Source organism: Ictidomys tridecemlineatus, chromosome 10 (genome assembly GCF_052094955.1).
Source record: "Ictidomys tridecemlineatus isolate mIctTri1 chromosome 10, mIctTri1.hap1, whole genome shotgun sequence".
Taxonomy (NCBI): domain Eukaryota; kingdom Metazoa; phylum Chordata; class Mammalia; order Rodentia; family Sciuridae; genus Ictidomys; species Ictidomys tridecemlineatus.
The window spans coordinates 47,803,979-47,810,556 of record NC_135486.1 but is presented as its reverse complement, the minus strand read 5'-3'; positions in this window follow the sequence as shown (position 1 = coordinate 47,810,556).

Below are 6,578 nucleotides of genomic sequence, written 5' to 3'. Positions count from 1 at the left end.
TGACAAACACGGCAAATCCTAAAGTCAGAATCTTTGTTCATAGGACCTTAAATGAACTTCCCTAGTGACAGCTAGTGACAGTGATACCACTCTCAGCAGGATGGAAAGATTTCTCCAATGCCAGTCCAACCAGGGCAGTATCTTTGGGTTGGGAGAGGAGGGGGGGTTGGGTAACTATTTGTTCTACATCCCTAGGGAAAGAGCTACGATTTCTGCTGTTACCATCTTTCCACCCATTGCCAAATCTCACAGTGTCTAGACAATTTCCAAAATAGTCTAGCACAATTTCTTAGTGATGGCAAACACAATGATAACAGGTTCACCTTTCTGCCTATATATTCACAGTGGACCACTGAGCCAGACTAGCAGAGTTCAAATGCTGGCTCTGCCTCAGACTAGGCTGCATGACCTGGAGTGGTCTCAGTGCCTCATTTCGTTTATATAATGGAGTGAAAATAGGGGCTCTCCTTTGTTTTTTCTTTAAATGAACATAAGTTTATGTAACTCTGTGTTATGACTAGAGATTTAAAATCTACACACACGCCATTATGAAAGCACTCTAGTTGTTAAAAATTCAAAGAATACTTGAGTTCATAGTGTAAAAGTTAAAATTGCATTTCTAATTTCTTCCTTTCTTCCCAAATCCCATTTTTTTTTCTGTCTCTAGCTTGGAATGTAATTTTAAGTCTTTCACATTTTGGTATGTATCAAATGCATTTATTTATGTATTTGTAAGTAATGCATATTATTTTGTTTTCACTTTTGTTTTTAACAAATGAACCAGAAAACCATTTTCCTTTCTGCAAACAATTGCAATTGTTGCCTTGGGATATTAGTGTTTGAGTCTGAGCCAAGGGCTTGTAGGTAAGAGGGATCAGCATGAATGTCCCTGTCTGAAGGCCAAGGGCAATGGTGACCTTCACACAGCCTCAGCCCCAGCCTGAGCCCAGGCTCACCATGTGGTTACAAGTACAGTAGAAGCACAAATGGGCCATTGGCTGTTGAGCCTGCTGCTGACAGGTGCAAGTGCCACGTATCACATGAGTCCTCTAAAAATAGGGTCAAGATATTTTCTCTGATATGTGGACGCTGATCCATAATGGGGATGGGGTGGAGGGGAGCATGGAAGGAATGGAGGAAATTTAGATAAGGAAAAGGGGAGGGAGGGGAAGGGAGTGGGCATGGGGGTAGAAAAGATGGTGGAATGAGATGACATCATTACCCTAAGTACATGTATAAAGACACAAATGGTGTGACTCTACTTTGTGTACAACCAGAGACATGAAAAAAATGTGCTCTGTATGTGTACTATGATTTGAAATGCATTCTGCTGTCATGTGTAACAAATTATAAAAAATAAATAAATTTTAAAAAGAAAGATATAAAATCTAAAGATCTAATGAAATATAGAGTTCAATTATCTTCATAAATGGAAATAGTTCATTTCTCCTAAATTACTCTAAACTGCAATACAATTTGAATAAAAATTTCAAGAGGAAAAAAAAATAGGGTCAAGAAAGAAAGGGTCTCATATCCAGCCCTCTTGGTGGCCTATAATAAAATGTTCACCTTAAAAACACTTAATGGAAATGTAACAGTGGTCCACTTTATGCTTTGAATGTAGCCCCTGCTGCTCTGCCACCGCAACTGATTTTTTAAAAGGACATGTTTCTTCCTCTCCTCTCTCTCTGCTTCTCCCTAATCTCTCCTCCTCTTTAATTTCTGGGGAAACAGGATTATCTTTTTTCCCCAGGTTAGGCAGATTTATCTGTCCTTGAGGACACACCCACCATAGGAAAGAAATAATCTGGACTTTGGGAATGGTACCAGAAGATCTAAGAAACGATTATCTCCCAAATTAAAAAGTGAACTACAACTCCAGACAGAGACACGTGGAATGTAGCCTTTGAATCACCTTTTTAAAAGCCCCCTGTTCCCACTAAAGGGCAGAATCACAGCCTTTGGGACAAGAATCCCCTGTGTTTCTCTTTTGCTAGCAAACCAACAAACCTTCTTTTTTTCCTTTTTCTCAAAACCACGTCCTTGTTATTGGATTGGCATTGGGGACAAGGACTAAGCAACAAAAAACTACACTATTTCAACATAATGTTACCTGTGTCCGCACTGACAGTATATGGAGTTCTTCAAAAAATCACTTAATTCCTTTGATTGAACTAATAAATTTAGGATCTCTTAGCTTATCATAGGCAATCCCCAGCAGGAAATAAGGAGAGAAGGAATGTTTGGCAGGATGATAACCAGCTCTTTCAATTCTCCCAGGCAAGTTTGTCTGGGAGTCCCTCCTTCTAACAGCTTCCTTAGTTGTGATTTTTCCTTCTTTAGTTTCCAGAACTTCTGTAAACATAAGAGATTTTTGCCTATTGTTTTGGTATCTCCATTGAAAGAAAACACTGGGCTCTCACTTCCAGCTTCCCATTTTCATGACAAAAGAGAAAAAAGGAGCTCTTCTATAGGAGTTGATTTGGCAGGATGAATTCTAAAGTCAGAACAACTAAACAAGAAGAAGTGTGATTCCCCACCAAGGTTGCAGTCAGTACCCCACTTTGGTGTGTTCAAGGAACACACCACCACAGAGTACTGAGCAAATGCTGGTACTGGTCATTCAGAAAGCATTTAGCTGAGCACTTGCGGACTGTGGCTTGAGAAGGGTACACCACAGTCCTAATTTAGAAGGGTAGGCAGGTCCTACACAAGCAATTATACAGGTGGCACCTTCCCTTGGACATGCTCCACACCCTCTACTGACTTTGATAATCCAGTTCAGAACTGACATGCTGTTGTGAGCAGTGGCATTATTTTTGCTACTAAATAAATGCATGCAAAAGAGGAGCAATCAGGAACAATAGCAATTGGTTATCAATTGAAAATTACAAAGGATAGAATATCAATATTAAATAAAAATGTCACTGTAATCACTTCAAATGCCCCAGCTTTATATATGCTTTAATCTTATGAAAGAGTAATTTGTTGTTGCTTTATGTTTTTGTTTTGTTTTGTTTTGTTTGTTTGTTTTGGTTTTGGTTGGTTTGCTTTTTTAAGACAGCATGTTGCTTTGTTGCCCAGGCTGACCTTGAACTCCTAGCTGACCTTGAACTCCTAGTGACCCTCCTGCCTCAGTCTCTTGAATAGCTGAAACTAAGGGGACACCCCACTGCATTGGCCAAGGTTCTTCCTTCTTATACTGATTTTTCTTGGGCAAAAGCTATCTCGTCAGTTGAGACTATATATTAGACTGGAAGAAGTTGGAATAGTTGGAATTGTATGGAAAAGACATTCTAGGCATGAGTCAAATTACCCATAAAAACTTGCTCAATAATTCAGATCCACTTTTAAACTTCACCTCATTTGCATTCTTCCACTTTAGTGATTACACTGCCATGGGAATTTTCCCCCCCAATTGTTTTGTGTTTTTTTATGCCTTTTCTCCCCAATGGACTTTTAAGTTTCTTAAACATAGGCACTCTAAATTATGTCTTTTGATAATCTTGTCTTGGGGCTCTGGTAAATCCTTTCAGGTTGGCTTTGCACATGATTACCATGAATGTGAGGTGCACCCCTCCATACCCTCACAGAGACTCTGCCAGCTCTCCATGGCTGTTGTATTGCCCTATGGCAGGGCAGTGACTCTTTGATGGGAGAGCAGATATAATGAGGGATCTGCATATATCCCATCCAGTCTATGACCCAGGCCTCCAAACTTTCCAATTCCCTTTCCAAGTCATAGTCAGCTCCTGAAGAAGGGAATTTCCCTTGGCAGGAAGCTCGTGGACCTCTGCCCACATTCCTGAATGCCGCAGTTACTACGCAGCCATCTGTACAGGGAATGTCATGGATGTCTGGAACATCTGGGCTGCCTTTGGACCAAACCCTCTCCATCTTGTGCCCAGCCTGCCTCATGTGATCTCCTCATGGGGCCAGGCGGGGTCATCATGAACTGAACTATTTTTGAAAAGGCCACTGGCAGAAAGTCTCCTCATCCACTGCGCAAGTACCCTGCATTCTTCATTGTCCATGCCAAGGCTTTGTGGAGAGAATGAAACAGAAGTTAGGAAGACAGCAAAGCCAAGGGAGCAGAGGAAAAGTACGCACAGTGGTACGACAGGAGGCAGGAGTAGGGGCCATCTGTTTCCAATCCTAACACCAGCTCTGGGTGTCTTCAGAGAAGTCCTTATAGGTCTCATGTCTCCACCTCTGTGATGTGGAGTGAGACAACAGCTTTTACCTGCTGCACTAGTAATAAAACACATAGGAAATGCCCAGTCTCTTAGGTCCTCCCCCCCTCCTCAGGTTTGGCTTATGCAGTATTTATTCATTATCCATTCCATTTGTGTAGTTATCAAAATGTTTCAAATTGATTTGTATTTGTCAAATCATTGTATTAAAACAACAATCCTAGGAGACAGAAAGAGTCTTTGTTTTATAGAAACTGAAGCATGGAAAGGTGAAATGAATTAATTCTAGGACTACAGAGAAAGTTCCTAACAAGACAGGACCTGATCCCAGAAGAGAAAGCAGTGCTGTTTCTTAAGGTGATTTTATTTGTGAGGGCCCAAATTCATTTTAATTTCAAGTAGACATTAGTTACTGATCATGAAAGCTGGCTTTTCTCCTCTGGGTACATGGAAGAGTATTGTATTAGCCAGGATTTTCTAGAGGAACAGAATCAACAGGAAATATGATTATAAAAAGGGGATTTATTAGGTTGGCTTACATGACCAGAACCTGGATAGTCCACAATGGCTGTCTGCAGGCTGGAGAGCTGGGAGAGCTAGTAGCTCTGCTGTCCAAGAAGCTAACGCCTCAGAACAAGAAGGATCAACAGAGCTACCGTAGTTCAAGACTGAAGGATTCTGGAAACTCCCTGGAGAATCCCTAGAAGAGTCCACTTTGGAAGAGTGAAGAAGTAAGAGTCTGATATCCACAGGCAATCGCAGCTGCCATCAAGAACCTGTTCAAGAAGAATTGCACTTGCATCTGCTGCTGTTTCCTGTTCTTTCAACTTTTATTCCAACTAAGCCACCATCCTATTGGAAGATGCTGCCCACACTTCAGTTTGCTATCCTACATGCCAGTCATTCCTAGCACACCCTCATTGACACACCCAGAAGCCTCATAATCATTGGCATCTCTTAATCCAATCAAGTTGACAATTAAATTAACCATTACAAGTGCCTGCCCTGCCTACCCCCACCTACAACTTATGGCTCAGTGAGCCTAGTGCCTAGTTCTATGGAGGCCAGAAGTTTCCAAGAGCTAGTGAGCAATTTTCTAAATTCTTTCTCTACTCTCAGGATTCTTAAGTCTCAATGTGGGAACATGAAATAAACTTTTGCTGTTTCCAACCACTGAAGATTTTGGACCTGTTAGTTGTTACATCATAACCTAACTTAACTAACTGATAAAGGATCATGAAAATGAATTTAAAAGTTCCAAAGTATGTTAGAACAAAAAAAATTTGAATTATAAAGAACCTAAGAGATCATTTTTTCATGAAGGAAGTTGAAAGCCAAACTCCCTGACCATTACTTCTACTCAGAGTTCTTTCTATATTCATCTACTTTTAGTGTGCATTCAGTCCCACTAAATTCTAGGCATGGCTCTCTCTTAATATATTACCAGGTGGTCTTTTAGCTATACACTTGAATATTTATTTGGGTAACTCCAATAATGGGGAATCTGTTATACACCCAAATTATTTCCCTTTTTGTTGTTGTTTAGAAATCAGTAGTAAAAATTTTTCTTTAAGCTGAGTCAATTCTTTCCTACACTGTTTATTCAATTGTTCCATTTATTTTCTCCAAACTCACAAAGAACTTGTGTCATTCTTATTTAATCTTTCTGAATAATTTAAACAGCACAAACTCCCTAAATTACTTCTCCATGTTGAACATTCTCTAGTTTTTCAACCGTTCCTTTTGTTTCAATTATTTTGAGGTCCTTTATCATTCTTTCTCCATAGAAGAGGTTCAGTCTTTAAATATACTATTAAAATATGGCACCCAGAAGTACACCTAGTATTATTGAAAATGTAACCTAACTCATGCACAATAAAATAACACTATATTTTTGGGAGGTCACCAGAGATTGAACTCAGGGGCGCTCAACAACTGAGCCAGGTCCTCAGCTCCTTTTTTTTCCTTGTATTTTATTTAGAGATAGGATATCACTGAGTGCTTAGTGCCTTGGCATTGCTGAGACTGGCTTTGATCTTGCAATCCTCTTGCCTCAGCCTCCTGAGCCGCTGGGATTACAGGCATGTGCCACCATGCTGGCAAAATAACTATTATGCTCTGAGTGTTCTTATTCCATTAACCCTACATTTAACAAAAACAAAATGTCCCAATTGAAATCTGTTAAATCTTAGATCTTGATACTTTCATTACCAAACCAGCTTCACCTTTAGCTTGGAGCCACTCACTAATCGTGACAACACGATATTTACGAATTCATCACAATCTTTGATACAGAGTTGAACTAGACATTGGCCAGACAGGAATCCTGAGAAGCTCCAGTGAATACATAAATCTGGTAGGAAGGATTCTTTGTGTTGAGTTACT